Consider the following 19,386-nt stretch of genomic DNA (forward strand, 5'->3'; position numbering starts at 1 on the left):
TTTAATAACAATCAACGTGACCTATACCTCATGTGAGAGCCTATATTTCTATTGTGCGCTATGGCCGTGAGATTACATCTCTTGATTTTTTTCTTTGCTGTTTTTAAAGATATTATTATTGCTTATTTTGTTTTATTTTTAACGTCATATTGATTCAGTAGACAATACGTTAGCAAGTTATCATTTCTTGCCAATATTTATATACGTATTTTCAGTTTAATTAGGATATTCGTCCAGTTAGTAGATTCACATTGTAGTATACCAACTACGCCTAATGTGTACATTTGAACCACAAGAGAAGAAAAGTTACTAATCTGCACCTCAAAACACAATTGCAGAAACTAATACTATTTTCGCATTAATAAGGCGGTATGAATTTCCCCGTATCACCACACTCAATCATTTTAATCCCAATTAAATCAAAATTCAATCATTTTAATCTCAATGATTATTCCAAGGAAAAATTATATAAATCAAATTTAAAACATCTTAATAATTAAAAAAACAAATTAAGAGCCAAAAAAAAAAAAAGTTAAAAGTGAAACATAGGTCACAATCATAATGGGCCTCATAGACTGTTCATCTTGCCCAGAACCAACTAAAATTTAATACGTGACCAGTTTTAACTTTTCCCTTTGCCCATTAAATATATATATATATGTAATAATTGCGAAAAAAAAAAATAATCAGCGATTGGGTGCTACCTCCGTCATTCCTCCTTCTAAAACGCCTGCAATCTATACAACTTCCAGTCCTCCCATTAATGTATATGTTTAATATGAAAAACGTATACAATCTTTAACCTCTTAAATTGGTCAAGACCGTTCTACTCCAAGGCTACCTAAACTATTGTTTATATACATGTTGTGCTGGAGAGGTTGTTGAGCATATCGTTCAATTGATCAAGAAAAAATATTTGCACCTTCCAGGTAATCGTTGTAGTTACATACCATGCTATTATTTTCCTCTCAATCATATTAGTCTTCGCCTTATGCGCAAAAAAAACTTTCTTCTATGTTACTATAAGAAGATTATATTCTTTTTTCTTATGTAATCTAGATGCTCTTTCTTTGAAATTGTGTGTTTAAGATGCCCGCTGAATTTCTAGCAAGCGACATAAGCTCCTCCTGCAAGTTTGTAGGTCACGAACTTCTGTCATTGTGATGCATAAATTTGCATTGAAAGGTTGGTCTGCGCACAATTTGGGAAAAATATTATGATGAGGCACATGCTGTAATTTATGTGATCGATGCTGCTTGTCCGTCTCGCTTCGAAGATTCGAAATCTGCATTGGGTTAGTGATGTTCTCTGCCCGATTTTACTGCCTGTTTAGCCTTGTGTCTGTTATATTCTTCATGCGAAGTTAAGTTTGGATGAATATTGTGTTTCATATATGAATGGTTTGTGCAGAAAAAATACTTCGGCAGCAGGATCTATTAGGGGCACCTCTGTTGATACTAGCTAACAAGCAGGTGAGATAGCTGCAAGATTTCTCTCTCAGGCCTATGTATTGAACTCCCATACTGCAGTTATAAAAACTCAATGCTTTGGAGACATGGTGTACTTTCTTAATTCAACTTTTTTGCTTCCTGTTATTAAAGTACAATCATGTTGCATAACTGAATGCTGTCCATTGTTTCCATCTCAAGTCACATAAAAAAATCACTAATAAAGATGAGATTGAAACACTACTATTGCATCTGCTTGGCTTGCTGTAGCTGTTGGCTTGAAGTCTTTCAGCCACTCTGAGGAATCTCAAGTGCAGGTATAACACCAAGCTGTGAAAAAAATATATGTAACAATGCATAATTGTTGAGTCATGAAGTTTTTTTTCTCTAGGCTGTTGGTAAAAGTTCCTTTGCTCATAATTTATTTTTGTAAAGTTGCTTTTGGTTTTTTACGAAACAGAGAAATATGAGTCCTCGCCTACACATATCGTTACAATACCCCACCCACTGTGAGTGTGTTTCTAGAGATATGTAGATCCTTCTTACTGTTACAATAGGTTTGTGTATTTATGTTGGTTTTTAGTTTTTTTTTAGTTTTGTTGTTTAAATTATTGGGGGTGCTCTAAATTGGTTTCTCAGATCAGTTTCTGTAATCGGTTTAGTTTTGTTTGTCTCAGAAAATGACTTCTTCTTAGGACACATTGGTAGAGAAAGCAGTATCTAAACTAGATACACTCAATCTACTTCGTTCACTCTGACCCATTTACACTCAATTTGAGTACATATTATAACTGCAATAGAAACATGACGAAATTGAACAATAGAGTCAAATTTGAAGATGCTAGCTTATTAGTGGGAAAACATTTTGAGGAGGATACATCTTCTAGGAACAACGGATTACCAAATGTTGACAACTACTATGATGGCACAAGGGAACACTGGTAGAGTCACCTGCCTGTGATCATAAATTTGCAGGGTTAAGCTATGTGGATTCACAAGAAGTTGGATAACATTCTCAACAGAATGCCCTTGCTATTGTGGATATATTCTTATCAGTTACTCATGTAGAACTAGATAAAGATGATGGTTGTCTTTGAACCTTCAGAGGGGTTTCACCTCCTGTCTCAAGGGAAAACGAGGTTCTGACTTTGGCAAAGAGGCCTGTTATTAAAACCCCAGCTAGAGATTTGATTATATTTGATTGGGTCGATAGCTATGAAGATGAGGGACGTAAGGTTCTTATGATAATTAGAAGCAGATGTCTTGGCCGAATTCCTCTTACCCAAACCCAAAAACCAAGGCATCTTAGCCTCGTTAAAGTCAGGTGGAAATCTAATAACTTGAACCTCCACCAAAAAATAACTCACCATAGATTGTTAAGCAGCCTAATTAATTATTCATAACTCACCCTAATTAAATCATTTTTCATTCTGTTAAGCACCATGTGAAATTACTTATCATTTTTATGTTAGCTTCAAGTTGTGTTCTAATTTTCTTTTTCAAATTTTCATTTCATAGGATGTGCGATATTGGCTTCTTAGAATATTTAAATCAGTGCAGTAGGGACTAATCATTTCATTCACAGGAACTCTTAGGTACACATGCCTCTATGCAACAAACACAAGTGGTGGTGGTGTGAAAGCTTTCTCTGAAGTAGTGCATGGTTCGAGTAGTTTGAGTTGCAACAATACAATTTTTATGTCCACTTTTTTCGTCAGCCACTTTCCATCATAACACAGATACAAGAAGTTCATAGCGGTGCATAGGGGAGTTTGTCTAAATTCTGGTACGCCAAGATCTAAACCGACACCATTTTTATTAGGAACCAAACTCTTAACAAAACAACTAAGGAGGATTATGTATCATCAACAAGGAGACTAATATTATGCGATATGGATTTAGGTTTATGACGATACGAAAGGATGCCCTGTGTGCCCGAACTCATGTTCTATATATTTTTACTGCATTTGATATTTTGTAGTCTTTTTTTATTTTCATATTGTTATTGAATGTTGATTGACAATTGATTAATAAACCTCATTTCTTTCTTGAGTATGAACTCTCAGTGTATTAATATTCTTTTTGATGCGTAATTAGTAGAAAAAGTTCACATGCAATTCATAGATTTCAAGTTTGAGTCCATAAAGTTTGTCTGTAAACCCTACGCAGAAACTTATTGTTTCCATTGCGGCATTTAAGCTTATTTATCTAAACAACAAATGATACTCATAACTAGAAGTTTAAACCTAACTATTAAATAATAGTATGTGATTGTATTGTTAGCTGACCTATTGTTAAGATTTCTATTGTTGTGGATGTATTGTACTGTTAAGACGTTCATCGCACGTCCATGAACCTCGCATGTATTGTCTAAATGTTATATAAAATGAAACTATATAGACTTATCATTTGTCAACGTTATACCATTTATACCGATTTTAAATGCGAAGAAACCAGACGTGTTGTTGATGCACTAAAAACCTCAAAACCTCTAAGTTTTATTCTCATATCACATTTCAATCATCTCTTGGTTGCGGCGTGATGCAATTAATATACGTGAACGCCTATGATTTATTGCCTGTTGAATAATTGGATTTCTTCATCAATCTTTTATGCGTTTAGGTGTTCATTTTTTTTCCTGTTAACGCAATGTGATTCACTGGAATTTGGAGCGGGTGTAATTTGCATGGGGAAACAATGCCAGAGTTGAGGAGTGGAGTTAGGCAAGCTAGATTAAGATCCCAAAAACTTGATGATATTCAGCCTTCTGATCAAGCAGAAAATTTAGTCCAGCCTACTCAGAGCAGAAGGAGGGGTGGTGGTGTTGGAAAAGGAAGGGGTGGCAATGCTACAACTGTGAGGAGAGGGCCTTCAGCAACATCAGCAAGACCGAATGCTGCTGGCAGAGGTAGGGGAGTTAGGCTGGTTGGTCTAGATCAAACCTGAGATTCCTCGTGAAGTTCTTCCGAAGCTCAGCCGAAAAAGGTGGGACCCGACTTTGAATCTAGCAGGAGGTAGTAGGAGATAAAGACCAAGTAGTGGAAGGGAGGAGGCCGAAATGGTGGCGGTGAAGAAGACCCAACCAAGACTGCTTCTCTGGAAAAAGGTATACACTTACTTTTTATCTTTTTGGTAATTGTTTTTTCTTAGCTACTATTCATTATACTATCAATGAAATAAACTAATTGTTTGGGTTATGTTGATATGGGTCTTTAGTTATTTACTATTTCAATGGCATTGTGAACTGTCGGAGTTTTATTTGTATTGAGCAGGAGTTGCAAGATAGAATGTTGAAGGCAAATGAATCCCCCAAAAAGTTGATTTATGTACAAAAGGAGATTGTGGATTTTCATGGGGAGATGGTTTTGTTGGAGAGTTACAGTGCACTAAACTACACTGGTACTTTTTTTTGGTTTATTACTAGGATTGAATTTGGTTAATTTATCTAAAAACTTAGCTTATGAATCAAAACACAAATGACCAGATTACACTCTCATGCACCTTTCAGTTTGTTACCAGAATGTAATAATGATATTTAACACGATTGAAATTCTCAGTTCTTTTAGAATACACATAATATATTTAGTGTGGTCGTGTTCGCCCGGTTGTATAGGGTATCCAAAGATTAATCGAAAATGAGTATTTGATCTGCTGAGTTCGCCCAAAGTTGTGAAACAAATCACTTCCATCCAGATTGAACCCAACCGTTTGAGGTTACCATAGCAGATCCTTGGAGGCGTATTCTTTCACTCTTGAACAATACCCCCTTTTGAACAATACCCCTCTATTCATAATGTCACATCAGTTTGTATAAGGTAATGAAGCTTTTTTTCCCCCTCTATATGTTTTTTCTTATATGACAATCGAGAATCATCTTCTCTGCAATCACACATTTGATTCCAGTGTTCAAGGACTTTCGGCGACGGCTTAATCGCAATCACACATCGATCTTGGACATCTGGGTAACCCTTATTGAAACCTTAATTTTTATTTTTGTTGTTGGTGTATTTCGCTTTAGCAAACTCTTAATTCTCGACCAATGAATCAATGGGCTTGTTGCCTTTTATTTTCTTGTCTAACACACTCTATTATTATTTAGAATCATCATTTTGGAGACATTTAGTTGATTGTCAGCTTTGTAAATAATAGGCGAGATGCTCATGTTGTTGTTGTTGCCTTTATATATATATATTTATTTATTTATTATTTTTTTTAATTATCAAATTCAGTTTCAATATATATGTGGTGCACTATATATATAAACCTTATTCTAACAATTTGCCTTTTGCTTTGTAGCTCTTAGTGACCGTGCATTACTCAAATTTCTTTGCTGGAATGGTGTCAAAAAACCGCTGATGGTGCCAAAGGACTGGTGGGTTAAGAACCTATGCAAGCTCGATATTTATTTCTACAAGCGTGTTATAACGACCATCAAAACCAAGGGAAGAGTGTCGGCCGATGTAATTGGAGAAGCTCTCAAAGCATATGCACTAAGGAGAATTCCATGCTTTAGCAAGGGTGTCATCCAAGGTTGTGATGTTGCCAAGTGCCGATTGTTAGTGGAGTCCATTATATGGTTGTTACCCATTCAAAAAGACAGTATATCCTGTAGTTTTCTGCTGGAAATGTTAAAAGCTACAATCTTACTCGATTCTGGAGACATGGCAAGGAGAGAGCTGGTTAAGAGAATAGGCCAGTAGTTATATGAAGCTTCAGTTACTGATCTACTTATTCCAACCCCAGAAGGTGAGACAACGACGTATGATGTTGATGTAGTCCAGAGTATAGTGGAAGAATTTGTTGGGGAACAAAATCTATTTTATTTTTTTTTCTTTATAGATACTTTCGGATAGGCATAATAGAAATCAATCTTTGTTTGGAATTTTATTTTTTTTTCTTTACGCAGGGATGTACATAATGATTCGGTCCTCCTCTACATTAGTGAGAGAATGCATGCATCTTTAATTGAAGTTCGAAGCCACAATGATGTGGGCGTTATTAGGGTTCAGAGTTACCTACCTAAAGTATTAAAACAGCAGCATATATATCAATGGGTAGAAACTCAATCGGCCCGAAACTTAAGCAACCTGATTAGAAAAGTACTTTATACCCAAAGATTAATATCATTTAACTAAGATGTCTCTATGATTTGATCACTTGGAGTTGAAACGAATCCACAACTCACCATGTTGAAAGTTTTCATTATTAGGCACTTTGCGCACAAATAAACTAATACTTTTGCCACTTTGATAGGCTGTCATATATAAAGGAAACGTTCTTGCATTGTATATGACCAAACCACCGAGGATTCAGATCACGAGAACAGCATGTACATGTTTGTGAAGTGTCCAAATATATCCCCTTTGAGTGGTATGTGACAAGTTCCTTCGACAATATAATGACGGGTTTGTAGAAAACAAATAATGACTTTGACCTAAAAATTCTATAGGCATCCCTTCTCCATCACTTCGCTACGGAGATGACTACTTAAGCATTCACATTGGACCTTGGGAGATTGGACAACAGAACTTAGAAATAGATTTCAAGAGGTAATCATTTAAGTTTGTATAGTTTGTTGCTTGATTGGTAATTTAGGCAACACAAAAGTCTCATCGAGAGGATATCAAGATATTTGAGCTTCCTCCATGCGGGTTTGTGAAGCTCCGGCTTCTGAACCAAAAAAAGGTAGACTGGCAAGAGTAGAGAAAACTGGGATGAAAGATTTCATTAAAGCACAGGCTAGGTGACACAACTTACCCACTTTCTTATTACTTGAAGATGGCTCAGGTCTGATATGTTTCTATGTGGTAAAAAGGTTCCCAACAGTGCTGATTAGAGGACCATATGGGGCCCCTGCTAAAAACTACAAGAAGTACGACATTCTCTTGCTCATAGGCCTAGGGATTGATCCTCTGCCGACTGAAGAGATGCAGGTGATTAGAAGCTCAGGATTGATGTCAAATACTTCCAAGCTTATAGTGGCAAAATTAGTTGACAGATATCTTGCTGAAATTGCAAGGGACCCAAATCTTCCACTGTCAAAGTTTATTGACCTTGCTGAGATGGTATCGGGCTTTCGGGGGGGCCACTCATGACGGACTTTATCGTGCTATTGATATGTTTCTCAAGGAGCACCCAGGTGTAAGCAAGAGAGAGGAAAAGGACCTGCAAACTGATGGACTGCAAGAAGTTAACGCTAGATGCTTGCATGTATACTGTGCAAAATGAGCAACTTCCTCTACGGGTTGTGGTGCAGGCCCTCTTTTTCCAGCAGGTTAGGCAGCCACTTCTCCTGGGAGTTCTACACCTGATATTCCTGGTAACCTCATTGCTCTACTGCCCCGAGAAAATGGTGGTTCCCATGGGAGCTCACAGACTACAACAACCAACACAGAGGACTAGTGGGATGCAGTTGCAACAGTAGAAGCACTCAAGGCACTCAAGGGAGAGCTTGCTTCCGTTAGGTTGCTATCTGTTGGAGTTAAGGGCTTTTGATTCCTGCTTATTTGATGCACATTGATTATACGACATTCAGTTCTGTGTTTTTCCCACCTCCTTTTCTTATTGGTTTATATTGTTATCACTCTTTTCACTAACAATCAAAATTACTAACGTTACTATACATGTACTGAACATCTCACTTTTGGTCGTTATCTATTCAACATCTCATCGAGCACTCATTTCTGCTACTGAAATGCATGTACCTCGATGTTCCATTTTTAATTTCTTAAACTTATATTATGCTCCCATGTTGTACAACTAACATATCACAGTGTTGTATTGGTTTTTCTACTTTTTCATGTTTTATTGATTAGTTTAAGTGTGTTTTAAAAGGTTACGTATATGAAGAACACAAAAGAAAATGGAAGGGTTGTGAAAACTGATAAGGTACTGGGTGTAAAAATTATTAGTAACAAATATTTGTTTTTTTAGAACTGATCATACATATTTGAAGAGTTTGAATATTTAACTTGGTCAGCATTTGAGAAGGGTGTGCTCAACAGATACAGGAGCTGTAATCTTGCATGAGTTGATATCGCTTCTAAACATGCATTTGCCATACTTTTCTGTAGACCTATGAACATTCAATTAAATTCACCATGATTTAACAGTTTAATGCAGATAGTGAAAGAAAGTCATTCTCTAGATCAATATATATAGTTCAATAATCCACTAGTACAACTATCAAAACAACGAATGAAGTTTAGAGAATATCTTGACACATGGTCTACAACGAAGTATCTATAAAGAGTCGCTTTATAAAGTATCTAACCCTTTTTTTAAATTAAAGTTGTTCATAAGCATGTCATGAAAGTGACACAATTATTGTGGTATTGGAAGTTTAGAGAATCGCTTTACACATCGTCAACAACAAAGTATCTATAAAATGCAAAACAAATAACCTAATTCTCTTATAAGGTTCTCAAAGGCGTCCAATTAAGTACCAGTAATCAGCTTCAACAAATTACTCTCGACAGTTAGATACTCATAAAAACGACGTACCTAAAGGGGCCTATTGGTCTTGATCCTTAACAATTGGTTCACCACCATGTTCACACTGCATTGACACAAATTTCCCCAACCACAAACCCCCCTTGAACGATCGTCACAACCTTAACATCCCCTAAAGAAGCCTTAGTCCTATCATTGAACTCTGACAATCTCTCTTATTACAGGAATTATTACAGGAAGAACGCTCATGAGTTTTCAACTTAGTGGCTCTGGTGGCGTCTGCTCATCACTAATAGAAACTTGAGGTTCATGTTTTCCGCTAGTAAAATGGTCATCTCCACTCCAATAACCTAACCCTCTGCAAAATCTTAAACTCGGGGAAGACAAATATCCCTTCAAACAATTAAAATCCAACAGTTGATCATGTGAAATTTTAAGTTCTATTCTATCACCTTAACCACATGGCTTAAATGTTAATGCTTTGATATACTCGATAAGTTTATCCATTTCGAAAGATGTTGCTTTCGGGGAGTTGCCTAGACCAAACCGTGTCCTTGCATCTTCCCACGCCTCAAGATCACCAAGAATGTTAGATCTTAGCTATTAGTAGTCTTCGTTTGACTATGTTCCACTACCACCATAATATCTTAAAGGCTTGAGATCTTGAATAGGAAAATACTTCAAAAGTGTTGTGAATGAATGAATGAAAACACAATCTAAGTTCCATTGTACCCGGGGATAAGTGGGCGCCCATGTGGAAGTGCTTTAACCTTAATAAAATGTGTTATGTGGAAAAGAACATCATAATGGAATAATGAATTAGCATACAAAAGGTATTTAGTCATAGGCGCCAAAGAAAGCAAGATCCAAAACACACAAATACATATTCATATTTTTAAAAGGGGTACATGAACCACTTGAAGGTAAAACTCATTTCCCTATAGAATTTAAAATATGTTCATGGAACTTATTTAAGATTCTAAGTCCCTCAAAAGAATATACATATAACCCAAAATTGAATTTCTATTCCAAGTAAAAAGCACAGAGATGGATGGATGTACTAACTGTTTTAAATATTCACAACCTTAAAAAGTGCAATTCAAGAAATTTAGGATGAATTGCAATACATTCATTTGATTTGTCACAGTTTTTTTTTTTTTTTTTGATAAAGTATACATCAATTAAAAATATAAGAAATCAAAACCTTGGAAGCTTTCAATCCAACAGGAAGCTCGCTTGCAATCGTTCCTACAAAAAATTCACATCTTATCCATAATTTTTCTGGCTTCTCAGGTTATACTTAGTTACATATGGTGACTCTATGTTTCTTATTACATCCTCTTTTCAAGCCAATAGCTTACTACAACCCTCTGCAAGCATTAAACATTGAAGTCAAATCCACATTTTAGCTAAGGTAAATAGTAAACACCTCTAAATACTTAAAAATCAAGCTTAAGTAACGACATAATATTAAGACCCAAAAAAAACTAACGAAACATAACAAATTTGCTTAACAAAGAGGATATATAGTGTCAGGAAAAACTAAAAGTGGGAGCTAAGCAAACAAACAAACCAAAGGGAATGAGGTACATCTTATGCACCTGTTTACTCTCTTCTATAGGACTATAACCATGAATAACTTGTATCACATGAAATTCATGAAGGTACATTTTAACATTAATGAAAAATGAAATTTATAAACAGGACTGAGTGAATTACAAACCAATGATGCCAACTTGAATGTATTGAAAATTTCCCAGTAAAGATGAAACTCCATATATATAGTCGATGTTTGGATCAGTAGCAGAAAGCATTAAGCTCCAATCCACTAACTTCGATTAAGGTAACTGTCAAAAATATGCAAGCGACACAAATATATGAGACTGAAATCTAAGGACCTACAAACAAATACCTAGACACCTAGTGCAGGAATAGTAAGAGATTTTAAGCTTCTAGTAGATCCCTTGTGCTATCTTAAAGCAGTCCTCCAGGGAAAAAAAACAAATTATAAATAAATACCAAATTGGAAGGCTTCAAGACATCAACATATAGAGCTCAATTTTCTAAACATTTTTGAATAAGTCTAACATGCAAACCTTCAGCCTCCAATTTTCAGTTTTAATCTTCTTCGAGCAATTTTAAACCTCCGTAAATTGCACAATATCTAATTGAAGTCGGAATTGAATCCAATCAACGACAAATTGAAAAGCGAAATATTGAGAACCCAAAGATTCCATGTCTCAAAATGTGGACCACTATTCTATTTTTTAAAAAAAAAAACAACGAAATATTCCCTACAACAAGCGTGCTTCACAAAGTATAAGGAAAATTCAGTGAAAGAGTAAGAACAAACCGGAGGCCAACAGCTATACTAATCTTTCATATTCATGAAGTCGAAGCACGATATCGACAGTTCAAGTCCCAAACAAACTGCTTCTAGCAAAAGGACATGAGAGCCAAATGGAAGACTTGATATAATGACATTGGTAAGTTGAAATCGCGAAAAGTAAATGTTAATGGTTCATCAACACATGTGCCATGAGGTGTTGAAATTGGTTTGGGCTTGCCCAACTTTTTAGAATAGTGAATAGAACGTATGAACTCCTTTCTCTCATGTCATGAAAAAAAAAAATCTCCTTGCTCTCATGTGATTCTAAAGAAATCATTCTTTGGAGAATCAAAATGTTATCTGGAATTAGGAACTAATAGTACATGATAACCATAACTAAGCGCTCTATGCACGTGGGGCTGTGAGCATATTTCAATACATCAACGACCACCATGACGGAACCCCAACTTGAAACCAATCCAATTCACAAATATACTTGACATAGAAAGGCATGCCAGCAGACGCCGTAGCATTTGTACAACCATTCTGCGAAGTAAGGCTCTTCAAGTTCGTCAAGCTCCTTGGCTGTTCTCTTGTAAGAGAATTATTTGAGATGTCCAAGTAAAACAGATGTCAAGCTGGCCAATCCATGGAGGGATGCTACCATTCAAGTGATTCCATGATTAATTAATAACCTATAACCCTGTGGTATTCAGTAACCACATAGTGCACAATTGCCAACAGCAGGGATCATCAAGTTTTTAAACCCGGTAACATTTTGTGGAATTTCTTCCCCTTGGAAATTCCTTGTGAGAGTAAGAGTAGTTAGATTATGGCATTGCTGAAGTACACCCAACACCCCTGGCAAATTCTTAAAGCTATGCTTGACAAAAAAAGAAATGAAAGAGGTGCGAGATTTGCAAAATCATTAGGGATCTCCCCATGGAAATTATTCTTAGAATGGCTTACGATTTTCAACTGCCTACAACTCGATAGAGTAGCAGGAAGGCGGCCCGAGAAATGATTAGTCGCAATATCAAGTGAAGTTAGATTAGGCAGTCTTGTAAAAGTGAGACTGATGTTCCCTGTAAGAGAATTGTTATGAAGGTCGAGCACTCCAAGCATTGGACAAAACGATAGAGAAGAAGCTAAAAGCCCCGAGAAAATATTAGAGTTTGTACTGAACTGCTCTAGTTCTATGAGATTTCCAAACACATCTGAAACAACTAAAGTTTTAAGTCTGAAAAGCTTACTCGGTCTTGCTCTTGCTTTCGTATTCGAAAAGTTGTTGAAAGAAATAGATAGCTGCTCCAAAGATGACATCAAATATAGTAATCGGAAGATGGCGGAAAGCAAATTGGAATCGACATGCAACTGTCGAAGAGTAAATCTTGCAATTGGTTAAACCTTCGCCATGAGCCCTCTAGAAAAATGATTCATTCATAGATAAAGCGAGGAATCTGAAGCGATTTGCGTTGCAATTTTTTGTATTGATCGCGCCATTGAAACAATTGTCACTTATATTGAGTATACGACAAGATTTGGATAAGCATCAATTTCAAGCAAACCCCCAATAACTTAAATTGTTTGATATATTAAGTGGCCGGGATAGACATCGGACCACCGAGAACCACGTGAAACTGATCGGATATAGCTAAAGATTAAGAGCCCCCAACTTCTGCAAGTTAGAAAGCTCTATGGGAATATCATTGAACTTCACAGAACCAAGGGCGACTTTTTCCAGATGCATTGTATGAGTATTAACCATGAACTGAATTGATAACCCAATTCTCTCTATCAACGCTTTATTTTCGGTTCCATGTTTAACTATCTTTAGTTGTCCTTACAAAAGGTTAGTCTTGGTACGATCAAATAGTCTATTCCTTTACACTTCCCAAATCTGACCGAATTTCTTAATTTCCTAGAGTTTCTTTGAAATGAAAGTATACAGTATTACAATGTAAACTTCTATGATTACAGCTTCTACAAACTTCTTGTTGCATAGCTTCAGGAGTGCTATCTATTCTACGTGATAATTCATCTATTGAAAAAAAAAATAATTCATATATACTAATACCAACATGTATTCAACATGAATTGATAGGTATTTTTTGTTAGTAAACAACATAACCAATCATAACTAATATGTCATGTCTACATAGAGAAGTTATCTTGTCTTTCCAAATAAAAGCGGGGGCACTTATCGATTGGAGTATGTTGGCGTTGAAAGTATAGATTTGAGTTCTTTGATTGTAGTTTACTCTGATCTAAGAATAGTCATCATAATTATTAAAATAACAGTTAAAAGGACGCGATATAATAGGAATAAGACTTGCAAAGAACACAAAGTGTGTTTAGCAAAAAAGAATTGAAAGTAGCTAACAAAGTTTAAACAGATGATGTACTCTATCAATGTGGGAATCCAACTGTTTGGTCCAAAAAATACTGGGGCCGATTAATACGGGGACATGATATAATCGGAATAAGAAGTGTCCTTAGCAAAAAAAGAAGCGGAAGTAGCTGACAAACTTTAGATAGATGCTATACTCTTTCACTGTATTAGCTCAGGTGTTCTGAAACTGGATATCTTAGCTCCAGGACAGGGTGTGCTGGCTGCTGTAGCCCCAAATAAGCCGTGCATGGAAGTTGGCATCTATTCTTTGGTGACAGATTATGTACTATACTTAGGTACATCTATGGCGGAACCTCATGTGGCTGGAGTAGCCGCACTTCTAAAATCCGTTTACAGGGATTGGAGCCCTGTAGCAATCCGTTTAGCAATCATGACCACCGCATATGCTACTGATAACACACACTGAACAATAAGAGATTCATGGACTGGATTGTCTGCTACAACTCTAAACTTCGGGGCTGCCCATGTAAACCCCCATATAAGCTATGAACCCTGGGCTCATCTATGATATTGGATTTAAAGATTATGTTGAGTTCTTATGCAACCTTGGTTACACAGATCAGCAGATGAGTGTTGTCATCAAGAAAAACCTTTGGACTTGTTGAGACAACGCGTCTGAGCTAAAAAGGAGAAGTAGTGCAAAAAATGTCTTTGTACCTTCAATGTGCGCAATCGACATGCTTCATAGAGCCCTGCCTAGGTCTTCTTTCATTATCTAGCTAGCAAACGAAAACATATGGGGTAGACAATGTATTAAACAACTACGCCAAACTGTAATTAAATTACTTCACCTAAATTAGCACCAATCAATCTTGAAATTGGGTTACAAAGACTCACAAAGTAAAAACATAATAGTTTTGACATATAGATTCAAGCAGTGAAGACAGAATGTGAGAATTATTTTCAGCCTAATTGAGAAACCTGAGAAAGCATGTAACATATATATCCTAATTGGCTCATCTAGTAGGGGGGTAATACTAAAAAATCCTAAAAATTATTAACACTATTATTCGGATCGGATTTTATCCGATATCTGTTTCGGATAACGCATATTGCATTCAAATACCATTCTTTAACATCCGTCGGATGCAGATGTCAGTGCCAATTTTCAGATTTAGATACGGTACAGGCATATCCGATCCGAAACCTATCCGTTTGCACCCAAGTGGGAGGGAAATGTTGGCCTAGTGAAGGCCAACGGTTGCACTGGCCACCAGGTATGTCTTAGTCTCACATCTGACCAACAACATTAGAGGTTCAGGACAGAAGTAACTTATCTGTCAAAATACCAGTGGCAAGGCCTTTCCAAAGCACTTAACACCAGATCTCATAAGAATTCAGGAGTTACGCATGCTTAGACGGGACCAGTAATAAAATGTGTGACCTCGGAAGTTTTGACGTTGTAGGGACAGTATCATTGTGAGTGTATGCGGTAAATCGTTATAATGTGCCTCGTGAATAAAACTCGTAGAAGTTAAATCAAAACCCCTAAAATCAAATTGGTGGAGGTCTCTTCAAGTCCTTAGGTAATGGGTTCAACACTATCACTTAAGGAAGGGAGTGTTGAATCAGTGAAAATAATTGAACCTAACCAGTTGTGTTACACAGGTAAATACACGTTCTAGATATTCCACAAAGTAGGTTTGCATGATAACATTAGGAAAAGAGTCCGGATTCAGAGAGGGTAACCGCACATAAATTTGTGGAGAGAATAAGCTAATAAAGTGCTAATAATAAACCCATGTCTCAGGGGAGGGTATTGAAAACAAAGCGGTGAAAAAAAAAGTACTCTACCGGCCTAAGCTTCATTTGAAGACACATTATTTCTATATATATAGTAGACACTGATTACTGATGCTTTTTGCAGATATCAGAGCAGGAGTTGACACAATCTTTAACCGCGTCCTCACCTGCATCCAACAATATATAACCACATTTCATTACCATATTGTGAGTTGTATGCAAGTAATTCATATGAAATAAAAATTGACGATGGCTTATAATCTCTTACGAGGGTTTTGTAGAGTGCTGATACTTGTGCACTTGGAAGATGCACAACCCAAGTTGCAGTAGTAATGAATGTCTGACGTAGGATGACGAGAAAAAATGCACCTTGCCAAACACTTCAGTACAGATCCCCTGAGTAAGAAACACTCGCCATAGCAAGCCGCGAAGGAGTTTGTGGAAGCCGCATAAGTTTGCCCTGCACCCATACCTATCATTACTATAAACATCACAAGGAGTGCTCTTAAACTCTTCCCTTCCATCTCTCCTTACTTCTTTAACAAACAATTATCTCTTACCCTTGCAAACTCAAAATGATTTTGGATGGGCTAGTGAGACCCTCAGCTGTAGGTGATTTATAGTATTTAAAGACGCCCTTTATAGTATTCAAAGACAACCTTTCATAAGGAGTAAATTTTTTGTGTACGTGGATATTGATGTTGTCATATTAACTTAATTTGCTCACAAGAATCTTCTCTTGAAAATTGACATCACGCATATGGCATATATACACAGCTGAATTCATTAACCAATTTGGAAATGTTCAAACGAAATTTATGTTCATTAGTAAATATAAATATATAAGGTTATATAGATTAATATATTTTTAAAGTAAATATAAATATATAAGGTTATTAGCAAGAGTTATATAGATGATTTTTTTTTTCTTAAAATGCTTAATATGTTCTCCCTCATACAAATCATTTCTTGTCAAACATAAGTCGAGAAATTAGTTAGTATATATCTCAAGGGCGGCCACCAAATTGTCAAATGTTCGGTTTTAAGCTTGTCGGAATTTTGTGATCGAATTCCAAAAACCTCGCCTGCAACTAACGTAGAAATGGAGTTTTTCCAAATCTTTGGGGTTAAAAACATTAAATTTGGTAGATAGCCACGTACCCTGAATCAGCAATTAGCCAAATTTTGTGTGTTATCAAATTATCAATCAACGGATGCGCTTTCAAACATCCAAGTCTATTGAACTGATCCCAAACAACTATTTGCTAATGGATGTATGGTGTATATATCAGAATAATGCAACTCCAAATTAGCAAAAAGTCGAACGCACTTAATTCCTCACATCTAGCAAGATGCACGTGCAATGCACGCGATGTTAAAAAGAAATTGGCGAAAAGTGTAAACATAATTTTACTTCGCCATTTTTGATTAATCTTCAATTTGGGTTTTTTGGAAGTTAGCAAATTTTGGGAGAAAGCACACAATTTTTTTTTGTAGGAGAGTGTGTATGTACGTGTGTTGTGTCTTGAACTCTTAATAATTCGGCCACCTAATTATACGGGAAACCTGATTCTACTCACATGTTGTGACAATATATGAAACTTAAGGATCTCTCGATTAATGTGAGGCTAATTGATTTAGATGAAGTATAGTAAAAAAAAACAGTTATAGAAAGGCACAAAGCAAGGTACGTACAGATTCAAGTATCGAAGAGAATTACTGATGAGTAGCTGAGTAAATGTGCATACCTGTGGTTGGGTTTGTAGCGCAGAGGCCCCTTGCGGTGTGCTAACTCTTTCCCACCGATGGGGGACTTCAGATTGAGAGTTCACAAATGCGTAATTGTTTTCCATAAGTAATTACCCGTTATGTTGGCTCTCCATGTGATATTTAATACCAGGAGGGAAACCTTTTACAAATGATGCATCTTTTGTTGGTGCTAGAAACAGTTGAGGTCCGATTACAACTGGCTGGAACCCATTAATCATATTTTTGACTGTCCTTAACCAATGCTCATGAAACCCCACTGCTACTTTCTCCGTCACCTCCAATTCCACTACCACCCCCTGGCGAAGTCATGTCCTGAACCGAAAGAGTTTGCAAAAGCTGCAGTAGAAGATGCATGGGTTAAAACAACCAAGAGAATTTCATTTTTTAATCTTGCTTAAAAACTAACATGGAAGAACCTAAGATTTGGAATTTGCTTCCAAAAGTTTTAGTGTAGCCACCATGAAAATATTCAAAACTACAACAGATACCAGAGGTTTGAGTGATTAGTAAGAATCCCTTATCCGCTTTTTATCTTTATTGATAGATGTCGCAGATGTTAGTACCTCTTTTGGCCGGTCTATAAATAAGTGGATAGCTCTTATAGTTGTCACCCCAAACCATATGGAAATCAATGCAGAATTGCACTTTAAAAGGAAAAGATTTTTGGGATGGCCGGATAGCCAGACTGTACTCAACTTGCCTTCATATAGACCTGCTTAACCTACCCCCAATAAATATTAACTTGCAACTGTGTTTGTTTACAACCAAAAGACGATATCAAACCACCATTCTGTACGTGTCAGAGTTGAGTGTGTTGAAACACAGATAGTTAAAGAGATTTATGTGTTCAACATTGTTAATTATGGACATTTGAACACACTATGGAGAACTCTTCGCTTTTGTTGCTTCCATGGTAATTAGTGTAGTTATAGTGTTGGGCATTTTTGTTCCTCAAGCAGAGGCGCGTGCATTTTTTGTATTTGGCGATTTACTTGTGGATAGTGGCAACAACAACTATCTGTTAACAACTGCTCGTGCTGACGCTTATCCATATGGAATCGACTATCCCACTCATCGTGCAACTGGCCGTTTCTCCAATGGACTCAACATCCCTGATATTATCAGTAAAATATCTCTCATTTTTCATGTGCTGCATTTTATATTTTGAGATTCTTTTGATTGGAGTACATTTATAGTTTGTGTCTATACTCTATAGTGCTAGATTTGTAAAGTTAATGGAAGTCTGACTCCATATTTGAGCAAAGGCCAAGTACTTTAGTAATTTTTGTTTTCCAATTCCTTTTTAGTATAATTTATTTGAAAGTGCTTTATTACTTAAATTTAGAACTATGTTATATATACTAAAACATGCCATAATTATATATGTAAATCAGGGCAGTCAATTGGTGAAGAACCTACTATGTCATACTTAAGGCCATAGCTAACTGGACGGAGACTACTGGTTGGTGCTTACTTTGCCTCTGCTGGGATTGGAGTCCTCAAGCGATACTTTGGAATCCAATTTGTAAGAAGCCTCACATTTCAAATTCTAATACCCACACCACCGAACCTTATCTAATAATACTAATCCGAAATGGAACTGTACTTAGTGTATTTACATTATAAATTAAACTTGCTCACTTAGCAGCAAAAAAACCTATCTAATAAATACGTCGTAATGGATGACATACTATTATGCAGGTAAACATAATCAGGATTGGCCAGCAAATTAAGTATTTCCAGCAATATCGACAAAGAGTGGGTGCACTCATTGGCCTTTATTCGGGCCAAAAGACGGTGAACGAAGCACTTGTTCTCTTCACTTGTGGTGGAAATGACTTTGTTAACAACAACTATTTAGTCCCATTCTCTGTAAGATCTCGCCAATTTGCGGTCCCAGATTACGCTCGCTATGTGATCTCCGAATATAAAGCATGAAAGAAAGAAGAGTTAACAACACAAATAAAAGAAAATATTGTTGCATTTCCAAAAAAATGAAGACGACAACGTCAAGTATAGCTGCATTTAACCTGGATATTGGGAGCAAATCCACCTTCATCACCAACATTGGTTGCATCCTGACCATACTTATTTTTTATGACACTCTGTGGATAAATTGTAATATAATCATTAAAACCAAGAAAACATCTTTACATACACTTAGGCATAAATCTGAAAGAAAAAATATTATAAGACAAACTTAGGTAAAAGAAAGATAAGAGCAAAGATTC

At 36.3% G+C, this 19,386-nt stretch overlaps 2 long non-coding RNA genes and 2 pseudogenes across 2 annotated transcripts in view; 3 read left to right on the forward strand and 1 right to left on the reverse strand.

The window, feature by feature from the left end:
* The window catches only part of LOC147506420 (uncharacterized), a 44,488-nt gene that overhangs the window by 23,781 nt on the left and 1,321 nt on the right, over positions 1-19,386 (reverse strand). The gene's annotated exons all lie outside the window — the stretch shown is intronic.
* LOC147506422 (uncharacterized) lies at positions 1,116-2,004 on the forward strand. Its single transcript, XR_015220811.1, has 3 exons — positions 1,116-1,294; positions 1,411-1,472; positions 1,909-2,004. It is a non-coding gene; the product is annotated as an uncharacterized LOC147506422 (long non-coding RNA).
* On the forward strand, positions 4,507-8,358 carry LOC147506423 (phototropic-responsive NPH3 family protein NPY2-like; annotated as a pseudogene).
* Positions 18,054-19,093, forward strand: LOC147506424 (GDSL esterase/lipase LTL1 pseudogene; annotated as a pseudogene).

The sequence above is a fragment of the Coptis chinensis genome, chromosome 4, assembly GCF_015680905.1.
Source record: "Coptis chinensis isolate HL-2020 chromosome 4, ASM1568090v1, whole genome shotgun sequence".
NCBI lineage: Eukaryota > Viridiplantae > Streptophyta > Magnoliopsida > Ranunculales > Ranunculaceae > Coptis > Coptis chinensis.